Below are 14602 nucleotides of genomic sequence, written 5' to 3'. Positions count from 1 at the left end.
ATGGGCCACAAATCTTGGATTCATTCTCTACTTCTCTCTCTCTCACACTCCACTTCCAATACTTCTAATACTTACTGACTCTATCTTAAGTAATTATGCAGAATCTATCAATTATCATCTCCTTCCTACCAACCTGGTAGGAAGGTGTCATTACCCATCACCATCTCTTGCATGGATGATGGTGATGGCCTCTTAACTGTACTCTGTGCTTGTATCTTGGGCTCCCTAATATCTGACACAATGGCTAGACTTAGTCTCAAAAAATAAAGTTAGACCATTCATTCTTCTGTATGAAGGCCGGTAATGGCTTCCCATCTCATTCAGAGTAAAATCCAGGGTTTAAACAATGGCTTAAGTTGTTAAGTCTCTCAATGAGGATGTTGTTTACATTTTGGACAAGAGTTTTAATGTGAAAATGTCCCTCAGGTTGTAAGATTTTTAATATCCCTGCTTGCCCCAAGTGCCTGTAGAACCCCATATTCATGTAACAATGAAAAAAATGCTCCCAATATACTTCCAAATGCACTGGAGATGGCAATACCATCCCCAGTGGAAAACCATTTTGGCCTTCTAACCACATCCTGTCATAACTCATCTCTACCTGCTTCCCTTTGGCTTACTCTGACACAGGCTGGCTGCTTGTTGGGTAGGGTAAGAATTTTGCTATCAGGGTACTTTGCCCTTACTGTTGCCTGGGATCTTCTTCCCTCAAGTCACCTTAGTTGTTCGAGGTGTTTACATGTCAACTTCTCATCGAGGAAGCCATCTCATACATGTTGCTGTGCTTTGTTTTTGCTCTTTAGCACTTATCGCTATAAAACATACTATATATTTTCCTATTCATCTTGGTTGTAATGACCTAGTGTTCTTCCTTATTAGAATGTAGGCTCAGTGAGGGCAGAAGCTTGGTCTATTTTGTTCACATCTGGATCCATGATATCTAAAGCAGTCCTGGCACAAAGTAGGCACTCAGTAAATAAGAATCACTGGATATTTCAAAAAGAGAATTTTAAATATATTATATCTCAATAGAATTGACTACATTAATGGTTTATTTCAGGAAAATTTCTGAAAATCCAGTGAAAACTATATATCCACCTCCAAGGAAAGCACATATTAATATGTACATACATACATGTGCACATGTACACACACACAGAGATTTTTCATATAACCCATCTACATCCAATAAAATCCATCCAAGTACATGTTAGTTTATTTTGATTTCAGCAAAGAATCCAAAAATCTTTTCACAGTATTCTGGAAGACAAAGTAAGAAATCCAACAATAGAGTTGGGTGGATCAGTGACAGGTAGATGACTATTATCAAAAAAATACAATGAGATTTAACAGGGATAGATATAAAGTTCAAAAATCTAATTGGAAGCACATGTTGGAGAAGATGAACTTTAATGGAACTTGGGGGTTCCAGTTGACTGCAATCACAATATGAGTCAACAGAGATTTGTAGCTGCCAAAACAACTAATTAAATGTTGAGGCTTCATAGATAAAGTTATAGCAACTAAGAGATATGGTGCAGTTCTATTCTCTTTTGAACCAGACAATACCTATAATGCTATGTCTACTTTCCAGTGCCAACATTTTTGATCCACTGCAACAAACCAGAGAAGACTTAACCAGAATGACAAGGGTATTATAAACTAGAAACTAGAGGTGTTTCACCTGAAAATTGGGAGATTTTGAGGTAACTTGAACATAATCTTCAATAGAAAGCTAATTCACTCACAATATACATATTTTTGAATACTCAATAAAACATATATATCCTTCTGAATGGAAAAAGTACAAGGTGACAGGGAAAAATACAGTTCCTCTCTTCCCATGTCCTCCAGCCTCCCAGCTACCTTTCCCAGGGGCAATCACAATGACCATTTTTTTTTTTTTTTTTTTCTCCTAGAGGTTACTCACATGTTTATAAACTTGTATGTATAAACTATTTCAGTTTTGGAGCTCTTTCCATTTCAGTTTATGAGGAGAACTTCAACTCTGACATGGTGTAAGTCTGCATTCCATTTCAAGCTGACATGGCAATGTCAGACTGCAAAATGTATGGAAGGTGAAGGAGCAGTCCTGGGAAGCCACCTGGGGCCTGTGGGATTTCCAGGTCATCAGAATATCTCTTGCAGACCCTGGGGTAGTCTGACCCAGGATTTGAAAAGTATTAACCTTTTAGCTATTAAGAACACATCTACACTTTTGAATTTAATCTAAACATCTGAAAGATGTTGGGTGGTCCCCAGTGATTCAAGTGCTTTGAGTTTAAAAATGCAGTTGAGGATGAGAAGGAGAGGAGATGAGAGAGTTTGAACAGTTATTTTATACTGAGAAATTGTTTTACAAAACTCCTCAATGCTTTTATTAACCTCTATAATCCAACCCCAGTAGATTGTTCCAATATTTTCTTCCCCGACTACCTTATCCATACTTTAGATTCAGTCTGGGCAATTTCTTTAAGGACCTCAATACACACCATGCACTTCAGCGACTATGCTTTCACTTATATTGGTCCTTCTTCCTAAAATGCCCTTCAATCTCCTTCTTGATTAAGGACTGCTAAGTCTGCAAGTGCTTACTAAATTTGTCTTACTCCTGAAGGCAAAATGCCTTAGTAGCTAAGCAACTAGATTCCAGCATTTGACTATATGTGCTCAATTCCTAATCCAGTTTCTTTTTTTTTTTTTTTTTTTTTTTTGAGATGGAGTCTTGCTCTGTCGCCTAGGCTGAAATGCATTGGGGAGATCTCAGCTCACTGCAACCTCTGCCTCCCAGGTTCAAGCGACTCTCCGTGCCTCAGCCTCCCAAGTAGCTGGGGGTACAGGTGCGCACCACCACGTCCAGCTAAGTTTTGTATTTGTAATAGAGACGGGATTTTGCCATGTTGGTCAGGCTGGTCTCGAACTCCTGATCTTAGGTGATCTGCCTCCACAGCCTCTCAAAGGTGTGAGCCAGGGTGCCCGGCCTAATCCTGCTTTTTATTAACTTTTTGACGTTGAGCAAGTTTATCGCTTGAAGCCTTAATTTCCTTGTCTATAAAATATTGATGACAATGATTAGAATTTACAGCATTGTTATGAGATTAATTGATATGGAATATACCTGGTCCATGATGAGTGTTTAATAGATGTTGGTGTGGTGATGACGACATCTGTAATTTGTCTAAACCACACAATTTTCCTCATTTGGACTTTTCTACATCAATATTCCCTGATTCATAATTTAATAGTTGATGAAATACAATGTTTTATTCTTTACTAATTGTTTTCTAAGTTTTGGATTGACTCTGTCTAATAGATTTTAAACTCTTTGAGGGCAGGAGGTATGTATTATAATTATTTCTAGGCATATAGTATCTGTTCTATGAATACTGAGATAATTGATTAATATAAAGAATTAATCACTTTTCAGCCTTAAATTAGCTTTAGAAAAATGCCCAATTGCTTCTTTGGGGCACATATTTGCAAGCAGTTTGGAACAATTACGGGGGCAGTGAATCAAAAAGAAATTCTAAAATTAAAAAAAAAAATTCTACTTTGATACAGTCACTAATTTCCAAAACATCATTTCCAGAAAGTCAATATTTTCCTTTTGGTTTTATTAGAGCTCTGAAAATCCCTCATTTTGCATTTTGTAAAATTACAGTAAACATTACCAGTAGTGTGTAAATCTTCTTGTAAGTAAAATCTCATTTCCAGAGAAGTTTTGTTACTGGGTTTTGGACAGATCACTTTTTTATTTGTCTGTGGATTATAGTAGTAACTGGCGTTATAGGAATCTTAATACTGGATCACACCTGCATGCCTAATCCCAAAGCAGTGTGCTTTTCATAAGAAACCTCATTTTTCTTTTCTCATGTTAGTTTGTATGAAATCTTCTGGTTTACATTTTTAAGGGGTGATATGTACCATTATATGTGCATAAAACATATTTTCAGAGACCTGTTTTCCTATACTTGTACTTATCCCAGCCATTAAACTTAAAATTTAATCTCGTCCATGACTTGCGATGTGGTCTGTTGCCAGCAGTATAAAAATTTCTTACCTCAAGCCAATTTATTTAATATTTAAAACATTTGCACTTTTCTTCCAAGGGCATGTCAAAATGGGTATTTCTGTTTCAGAAACTTAATTAACTTAGTTAATACCCCTCAGAAAAACGAATGGGTAGATATGGAAAGAGATAGAGAATGCTGATGGTTGCCTATAAAGTAGTATGTGTTCTTCTCTTTTCATTTACAAGGAACCCCAATTTTGTTTCTTTCCTCACCCTTTTCTCATATAGCCAAGGACCTCAGGGGAAACCAACCTTTGTGATTCCACTGCCCCACTGAATCAAGTATTGGTACACAAGTGGACATGCAACCCAATTTTAACCAAAAGTATTTAAAGAAGAGGGGAGTTACTGGACAAATCAGAAAGAAGTTTTTTCTCTGTTATGAAAGAGTACTGAAAGGTAGTTTATTTTCTTCTCTTGACTGTGGTAAGTTTTGGTTGTAGAACTTGTATATTCTGAAGCTATCCTGTTCCATCCCACGGACCATATTATATGTGGAATAGAGCAGAGCTGAGAGAATGGTAGGGGAGCCCAGCCAGAACCATTGGATTAATACCTCCCTGAAGCCCATCTTATCTCTGAATTTTCAGCAATGCAAGCCAACAATGTCCTTAATATTTAAGCCACTTTGAGTTTTCTATTAAATGTGACTGAGAACATGCTAAAAGATACAGAAATATTCTGAATTTATGGACACAAGTGTGTTAATGAAGTCATCGCCATCTAAAATATGTATTAAAAGTTTGGGGTATCTTTGAATGAATCACTTAGAATTAGGATCAAGTTTCTCACATTTACATTTGTTGCTACTGTATTTTAACCCTAAATAGGGGAGATGATAAAATCAAAAGGAGCCAAGGAAAAAACAAAGTATTTATTGTTAACTATGATTAATCAAATATGATCATAATTTAGTTTTGGCATACATTCAAGGGAATGGATCTAACCACAAATAAAAAGGAATCCTCTAACCTCTTTGAATCAATGTAAGACTATATAATTTTTTAAAATCTTATAAATTCATGTTGATTAAAGTTTGAAAGCTAAAATGCCCTAGAACATTGATTTCCATCCTTTTGAATAATGTTAAATATTTTCACAAAGCAATGCCTTCCTACTCCATCTATAATTATAATGTTATTTAAACTATTTGTTGAGCAAGAAAATTCATAATGGAATTCAATACAGCTTTTTAGTAAAGCTTTAAATTTATTTATTATTAGAGCAAAAACCTAGAGATTAAAAAATGGAGTCACATGGCTAAGCAAGATGTATTATTTATTCAGTCCAAAGAAATGCTATGTTACATTTGGATTCAAGGGACTTTGCAGTAATTCCAAGAGGTAGAATGTAAGTCCCTGGGGGAAAAAGTCTCCATGTGTGTTCAGTTTTTTGTGTGTGATGAAACCTGTATGTGTTTTCATTTTCTTTCCTCTAAGAAACTTTTATACACATATTAACAGTTGCAGAGTGTTAGTGGGAGAAGAGAAATCAGCATAAAGTAAAATACTAGTAGCAACGATTAATGTAACACTTATTGTGGCCAAGAATTTTACATTTGTTATCTCATTTAAGTTTCATGAAAGTCTCCATTTACAGAGAAGAAAACTAAGACTGAAACCACCTTGCTCAAGCTCATTGAGCTAGCAAGTGGAGGAATTAGGGATGCAAAACAAGGTCTGCATGCCTCTGGGGTCCATGCCCTTAACTATGATGTCATATCGCCTTAGAATACTAAATCAGGCTGGGAGTACTCAGAAGAATTCAGAGCTTCTGAATTTCAGATTGGTCCACACTTGACTCACCTGTCTTTTCAAAGTGAATGTAGCTTCAGAATTAGGGAACTTGATAGCGTGAACCCCCTGCAAATCAGCAGCAGAGCACAGACGCCTAGATTTTTTTTTTAATTTAATAAAGTTTTATTTTTTCCAAATGTTCAGTTGGTTGGACCTATTCATGCATCTTCACCAGCAGCTGGAGCATCTCTGCCCTTGGTATTTCTGGTGTAAATTACTTGAGCTCTGTGCTTTGAAACCAGTTTGATACGTCCTTTACTAAGGAGCTCCTGAAGGGCTGCCCTGGCCAGGGAGCCTCGAATCTTCCGTCTCTCAGAGACCACAGCTGGGATTATAAGTTTATAGTTGGGAGCTTCCTTACAGAGTTTGTCATAGGTGGCTTTGTCAAACAAGACTAAGTTATTGAACTTGTCCCGAACTTTGCCTTTGGACCACTTCTTCTTTTTGGCCTTGCCCCCGGATTTGTTCACCGGGTCTTTGTCTTTTTTGGCCGACTTTCCGGCGTCTTTCTTCTTCTTGTCGTCCTTGGGCGGCATTGCCAAGCTCTGAGAGCAGCAGAGGACACCGCAGCCTTGCTAAGATGTCGGACAAAAAAAAGGGGATGCCTAGATTTTTAATCTAACTCTGCCATTTACTGACAATGTAAATGAGATGGTTTGGCTGTTTCCCCACCCAAATAATTCCCATATGTTGTGGGAGGAACCCGGTTGGAGGTAGTTGAATCATGGGGGAAGGTCTTTCCCATGTTGTTCTCGTGATAGTGAGTAAGTCTCACGAGATCTGATGGTTACTGTAAGGGGGAGTTTCCCCGCACAAGCTCTCTTCTCGTCTGCCACCATATGAGAGGTGCCTTTCACCTTCTGCCATGATTGTGAGGCCTCCCCAGCCACGTGGAACTGTAAGTCCAATAAACTCCTTTCTTTTGTAAATTGCCCAGTCTTGAGTATGTCTTTATGAGCAGTGTGAAAACGGACTAATACAGTAACCTTGCATATCTTATTGACCTTCTCCGAGCCCCTATTTCTATGTCAGTAGCATTGGAAGAATAAAATCTTCACTGTCTATGTAATTGTTTTTGAGGAGTAAGCCAAACTGCATATATTATAAAGTACAAAACGATAGTATACATTATGACTATTTTGTGATTTTCTCAAGTATTCTGCTTTTCCATGGAAATAATGAATTGTAATAATGACGGACATCTATTATTGTTGCTGTTATTATTGCTAATCCTACATAAAGCAACAGGATTAACTATCTATTAATTAGGGAGGGAATAAGAAAAAGGAAAAATCTTCCAGGATTCATGGTCATTTTGGGAAACTTGATAATTTAGTACTGGAATAAGACTTTAGGACTGATCTTGGCAGGATAGCCAAAGGGCTGTGCACCATGAAACTTAGAAAGCTCCATTTTCGCCAGGCACAGTAGCTCATGCCTGTAATCCCAGCATTTTGGGAGGCCAAAGCGGGCAGATCACCAGGTCAGGAGATTAAGACTATCCTGGCCAACATGGTGAAACCCCATCTCTACTAAAAATACAAAAATTAGCTGGGCATGGTGGCACTTGTCTGTAATCCCAACTACTCAGGAGGCTGAAGCAGGAGAATCACTTGAACCACGGAATCGGAAGTTACAGTGAGCCGAGTTTGTGCCATTGCCCTCCAGCCTGGCCACAGAGCAAGACTCCATATCAAAAAAAAAAAAGAAAAGAAAGAAAAGAAAGAAAAGAAAGAACGCTCCATTTTAAGAAAGGGAAACATTCCACTTCAATTGTCTCATTTGTAAGATTTAAGAGTATATTTTAAACAATGTCTTTCATTCTCCCCTCAAAAAAAGGAAATAAATCTTACTAATGCAGAATATGCATTAGACAATTTGATTCTTTTTCTGTACTTGAATGAATAAAGAACCTATTTTTATAACCATAGAGTTGCTTGGAATGGAATGGTTATGGAGAAGGTTACATGTAAAACAATTGAAAAAGTAGAAAATAAAATTATTTACAAAGTCAATTAGAAAAATCCATTAATAAAAATATTCCATCAAAGTAATGAGGTGCAGATCTATGGGATTCTTTACCACACTGATGTTCCAAGTGCAATGTTAATATCTTTGTTTTAAAGTCCTAGCATTTCACATGCGTGTATTTTTCTAGGTTTGATTGCAGTTAAACTCTAGGTCCCAAATACCAGCTATATAGGGACATAGCTTGTTGGATTTTCAGTAACTTGTAGAAAAACAGCATGAAATAATTTTTTTTAAAATGTGCCCAGATCTAAGGTACAGAAGTTCTAGGTTCTAGTACATGTTAGCACTATAAAAGTAACTATAACATACCATGTTTATCAATTTAAATATTATCAGCTTAACAGGAATAACAATATATGCTTGGTTTTCTTCAATTTTACTGTAAAGGTAAAACAGAAGGACTTCATAGTGCTTGGTAAATTTTAAACAACTTATAATTATACTAATCCCCTTCCCCAAAGTTTCTGCATATATCTTCAATTTTTCATTTTCATAACGTAAATCATTGAAGTTTGAAAAAACAAAAACTCGACTTGTTCTTTTCTGACGGCACTGTAGATGGGATGTGTACTGACAATGAGGTTGCTGAATCAAATGGTTATTTGCTCTCAGTTTTGTTTTCCAGGAACCCATCTACCATACATTACTTGGAAAACCAGTTTTTAAGGCTTTTTAAATGTGCCCTTAATATCGTTTGGTTGTTGCTACTTAGAGGAAACGCTGCAGAGAATCCTTTAAAGTGGATTATAATAATGCTAAACATATTTTAAAAATCATTATTAATTCTAATACTCCTTCTGTATGTTTAAGGATGGCCTGCATACTTTAAAAAAGGACCCATAACTGTTTTAAGCGTCAAAATATTTCTATTATTTCTTCAAAACAAAACACAAATTAAATTAGTAAACCTTTTCCCTTTCACCATACTGGCAGGCTAATCATGTGAACTGAAATACGGATAATAAAGCATATCTGGTTCTCATTTCTGAACTCAACACCAGATGTTGTTTTCAAGGTTTGTCTTTTTTTCTTTTTTTTTAACTTTCATGAAACCATTTCAGTCCAAAGGTGATGGGGGAACTCCTTGCAGACCAAAATTTTTAATTTTATATTTTACTATTAAGCCATCCTTATGGTGAACATTTCCAGTGAATGATCCATAATAACAAAAGAGATCTTTTATATATATATATGTGTGTGTGTGTGTGTGTGTGTGTATATATATCTATGTATGTATATATAGTCCTTTTAACCTAGAATATGGGATAAAAACGCGCTCCCAGTAGAAAGTTCCTTAAGAAGTCCCTCACACTCTGCAGTGGGAGAGGGAGGAACTTGGGAAGAGCTTGGCATCACAGGAGACTTGTGAGACTTCGTTTTTGCAGTTAGTATTTGCTCTGAAAGCTTGTGCTGGGGACAAAAATGAGTCATCTGTTATGGGGAAGCTCAACCATTCATGAAACAAAAAAAAACTTACCTTAAAACATCATATCCAAGTTGTTGCTCAAAGGTCTTTTTTAGACTTTTTGTAATTGGAAGAAAATATAATTTCTGACAACTTTTTTCTTTTTTTGAGACAGAGTCTCACTCTGTTGTCCAGGCTGCAGTGCAGTGGCAAGATCTTGGCTCACTGCAGCCTCCAACTCCCAAGTTCAAGGGATTCTCCTGTCTCAGCCTCCCGAGTAGCTGGGACTACAGGCACCCGCCACCACGTCCAGCTAATTTTTTCTATTTTTAGTAGAGATGGTTTCTGCCATGATGGCCAGGCTGGTCTCAAACTCCTGACCTCAAGTGATCCACCCGACTTGGTCTCCCAGAGTGCTGGGATTACAGGCGTGAGCCACGGTGCCAGGCCGCAATTTCTGACAACTTTAAGGAAGCCATTAGCCCAAACAGAATTATCAAATGTTAAAATACCTGAAATTATATTCCCAAAGCAATGGGACAAACCCATGATGTTACTCTTTGTTTAAAATAAGTTTTATAGGTATGTGCATTTAGCTATTTATTAACATGACATTTAGCGAATCTATCTATCTTATTTTAATATAAAAAAGGGAGTTGAGAGTTGTGAATCGGGCTGTATATAAACTAAAAGAGGATCTACTAACTTATTAATTCAACAACGTGTATTGAGGATTTAATGTCTACCAGGCACTCGATAATGAAGATCTACGATGTATACTTAAAACTTAGAATCTATAAAGAGAATCAAGCATGAGAAAACAGCAATAGTATGTCATAAAAACTCTAATAGAGTACTGGACAGCTCTGTGTTCATTCTGCATTCATGCATATGCATATGTGTATATTTGTACACAGTGTGCATTGGTCACCTAATATATGCTGAGCTTCGGAGATACATATAGTGGTGAAAAGTGAGCACTACAGACACAGACCTTTCCTCTCAGCACTTGCATTTCCAGTTGTCCACTGGGCACCCTCACTCAGATTTCTTCCTGTACATCAGAAACAACTTTGGTAAAATTGAGCTGACTCTTTCTACCCTGAAGTCAGTTTTTTCTCCTGGCATCCTTGCTTCTGTTAATGGCACTCTCATTCCTTCAGTTCCTGAGGCCTCAAGCACCAAATGTCAACTCTTTCTTTTCCTTTGCCTCTTACAATGGTTCTGTTAATTTTACTTTCCAAATACCTTACCATTTTCTCTTTGCTAGTCTCAGTCTCCCCTGTTTTATTATAGTTCCTCAGTACCTTTCACCAGGCATAGTTCAAAGTCTCCTATCTGATTTCACTTGTCTTTTATTTTTTCTCTCTCATTTAAATGGATAAATTGTTAGAATATTCTTCCTAAGAATACTAATCACATCAGGCCCTTGTTCAGCAGCCCTCGATGGCTCCCAAGTCCCTGTCTAATTAAGTAAAATCTCCCTAGCCTTTCATTTATGCCTACCATAATAGCCCCGACCACACTAACCAATGAATATAAATTATATTTATGTCCAAATTATAATGGTGCTGAGTTACCCCCTGCAGAGAATATCCCTTAAACTTCTGGTTCTGATTATCTAACTTTGTGTGGATTTTTTTTAAAAAGGAAAGCTGTTTTCAACTTGTGTATTGGGTTTTTCTGAAGGTTGTTGCATTCCAATAACAGTGGCACAGGCCTTTTTCTGCCTCTTTGATTATGTACTTTTTAAAATCTATTTTTCATTCTTGATTGTGAGAGCCAAAAGAATGGAACTGACAAGGCAGGGCTCTCCTAGGCAAGTAGAGAAAAGGAAGAAATGGTATAGAAAAGTCATATTCCTCTTGAGTAGATGTGCAGATGGGGAAGATGGCAAACAGTCATGCATTAATAATTTTGGTCCCCATCACACCCATTTGCCAGCTGTAGTCAACACTTGGCATTGTCCAGCTTATTCCTTTCTGGCTTTCACTTGTCAACGCCCATTGCATGAAAAGCTCACTGAAGACGCCTGACCACTGTTCCATCATGAGAACATCAACACAAGTGCCAAAAACTGGCTCCTAATGCTGACTCCGTACATCACCCTCCAGAGGACTGAGACCAGAGGCTCCTTCCCAAACACACCCTGTTTTCTTGTCTCCATGTCTTCTGTCTTCTGGAAATGACATCTTCCCATTTCTGCTGTCACAGTCCTGTCATTCAAATTCCATATCTCATTCTAGCTACTCTCTGATGCTTTTCCCAATTTCTTTAATAGCAGGATGATCACAGTCTTTGCCTAAGAAGCATCCCTGATTACCTTGAATAACATGCATAATTCAAACTAATTTCCCATGAATCAAAAAGGATGGCAAGTACTTAGTATTTATCAGCTAAAGTGGGACTGCTGCATAGTAACAGCACAAAGAGAATTTATAATTCACTTTATCTTTGTGCTTTGAAAATATATATTTCCCAACAAATTTTAAACATTATTTGAAACCTATTCCAGGTGCATTAAAGGACACCTGGTGGAATACCTGTATTTGTTTGTAACCAACTCAGTATGATCTAACTGGAGAATGTTCAGAATTATAGGCATAAGAAGTAAGTCTTTATGATATAAAAATATTCACTAAGAAAGGTTAGTATAAAAATTTTCATTTAGGGCACATAGCAGTGGTATTATTATTCAGCAAATATTTTTCCATATATGAGATGATTGTGCTTAGAATCTCACTGGGTTGTGCTTGGAAAGATCTGAAAAACCCTATGAAGCTCATACTCCTTTGTGGCTTTTTTCCCTGTGAAGTATTAATAAAACAGCTCCTAAAATTTGAAATTTCTTTCCCTTTCTTCTACTTCTTGCATCTCCCTGCTAAAGCCCTGGGTCCAAGCTGCTCTCCTTGTCACCAATTTTAATAAGTCAGTGAATAAGTAAACAAATAATTATTCCACACAAACTACAGTAGATCAGGATCCTGTAATTTTATTGAAGATATTTGGGAAATGGTGTCTTTCTGTAGAGTTTCACCCCTCTTACCTCCGTGTCTCACTTTCCACTCTTTTCCATACCTTTCTGATATAACCAGGAAATTCTTCCACTTTGTTTTGTAGAACACTATGAAGACAGTATTATTTGCACCTTCAACCAGCCCTAAATGTTCATGAATTTTTTTCTAAAGAATTTCAGTGTTCTCTCTGAAAAGAATTCTGGTGAAAACACTTAAAATTTTTTTTTAATGGTAAGGTAGATTACCAAACAGGACTTAGGTCCCATTGATGGAATTAATATATATATTATGTGTGGTGATGTGAAGACATAATAATTTTTATTTCTGAAGCTTGTAGCAGGAAGATCATATCTCTTGGGCTTGATTGTGTGGTAACTAATCCAGTACCTTGTATGAAGGCTTGGTTTTCACTTTGTAATAAAATGTAATGCTACTGAGGGAGATGAATAATTATTCAGATATCAGATATTTATAGCAGTTATTTTTGAGAATGTGGTCTTTACTCCATTACAATGACTAGGCCAGTCTGTTCATTAAGATGCAGTTAAAACATGATGACAATATATGTTAAGAATTTTCAGAAGAGTAAGCTAATAGGTCAAGGTACATAGTTACCTTCCTAGATTAATATCAAACTTATAGTATTTATCACTAGTTTCCTTAATCAAGCTGTAGTTAAATATTCATATAGGCCTGTTCTACCCTGAAAGGAAAGGCTGAAAGTGTTAGGTGATTGATGTGCCAGAAAATTTCAGTCTCCCTTCTATACTACCAACCCCCTGGGGGAAAAGAATGGCTCTAAAATGATATCTAATTGCTGTATAATGGGTGAGGTTTTCTAATTAAATATCAGAATTTGAAAAAAAATATATTTGTGAGTCTTTTCCTATACAATTCTTCCTTTTGCTTGCTTTATTTAAATATTATGTTTAAACTAAAAAAGAGGCCATGTACGTGTTAAGAAACTTAAATGTTTTGTCTTTGTTTAATGTATATTTTCATTCAAGAATTTACAAAAAAGAACATTAGAGCTTACTACTGGTACCAGAGAAAGAAGACAATGTATTAAACATGAAGACATGAAATAAATAAAACAATGACTGTTTTTTTACTTTGAACAAATAACTCAGTCTTTGCCATGGGGAAGGTAAGTAGCAGACAAAGCTAAGAAAACAGAAAGTGAGCCACATTCTATGAGGAAATCAGGAGAACATGGAGAGCAACCTTCTTTATGTACTGTCTTCAATTCCATTGCATCCATTGAATATTTTCACAGTCTTTGAGTCTCTGATTTTCTGGCAAGAATAAGTGCACAAATGCAAAAAGAACCCATCTGATATAAAGAATAAGAAGCCTTTTGACTGCTTTTGCAGTGATTATTTTTGGAGTGGTTATTGACCCAAATCCTATCTGCCAACTGAGGCTACCCTAGCTGATGTCTTCAAACACCCAATCCTTCTATGGCAGTATTGTACCTGAGGCTTTTTGAGTACCTGTGGGAATGGTCAGGTTGCTGGCATTTATCAAGAAATATTTTTTCATTTGCACATTTGTTTTGAATTGCAAAAATCTCAGTGTGGGGTGTAGCTCTGAGCTCATGGGCCAACTATAGGTACACATTTATGCTCACATAGGCATAGATGTTTACATGCATATGGATTTGATTTTAATAGTGCTCCATGTCATTTCTTATATTTAGAAGAAATGCAATTCACCTAGAGCAGTTTATTATCTACACGCTGTGCCACATTTGTAAGGCACATTGTAATAATTATAATTATTAATCTGTGTGAGAACAGCAAAGCAAGTTTGTAAGACTATAGGGAACATAGGATTAAGCATCTCAGAGATGCAAATATTTGTTAGGATTGCTTTTGGTTATAACAAAAAACACAATAAGCAATGGCTAAAACCAGTAGGGAGTTTAATTTTCTTATACAACAGTCTGGAAAAAGGCTGGGAGCAAATGTCATCAAGGAAGCCTTATTTTCTTACTCTTCCATCCCTGCTGAGAGGTTTTCCTAATCATGGTCACAAAATTATGCTGCCAAAGTGGCGTTGCATCTGAGTTCCTGGAAGGAATCATCAGGAAGGAAAAAAGGAAGATTTCTTCTTTTATGTGAAGGGAAGTCTTCACTAGAATTCAGCCTATAGTTTTGTTGGAGAGAACTGACCACAAGATCACAAGCCCATTCTTAGCTTCAATGGAAGATGCTTTTCAGATCTGAAGACAAAGCAAGCAGGAGGAAAGAGAGTTGTAATAGGTACCGAAGAGGTTAAT

The 14602-nt window shown here is 36.7% G+C and overlaps 1 pseudogene across 1 annotated transcript; it reads right to left on the bottom strand.

Annotated features, from left to right (window-relative positions):
• Positions 1–5978: 5978 nt before the first annotated feature.
• Positions 5979–6461, bottom strand: LOC112626442 (annotated as a pseudogene). The gene has a single exon (XR_003119891.1). The product of XR_003119891.1 is annotated as a 40S ribosomal protein S25 pseudogene (transcript).
• Between the last annotated feature and the right edge of the window lie 8141 nt (positions 6462–14602).

Source organism: Theropithecus gelada, chromosome 6, assembly GCF_003255815.1.
Source record: "Theropithecus gelada isolate Dixy chromosome 6, Tgel_1.0, whole genome shotgun sequence".
Lineage (NCBI taxonomy): Eukaryota > Metazoa > Chordata > Mammalia > Primates > Cercopithecidae > Theropithecus > Theropithecus gelada.
The sequence above is the reverse complement of the archived record's forward strand: the minus strand, read 5'-3'. Positions and strand labels throughout refer to the sequence as shown.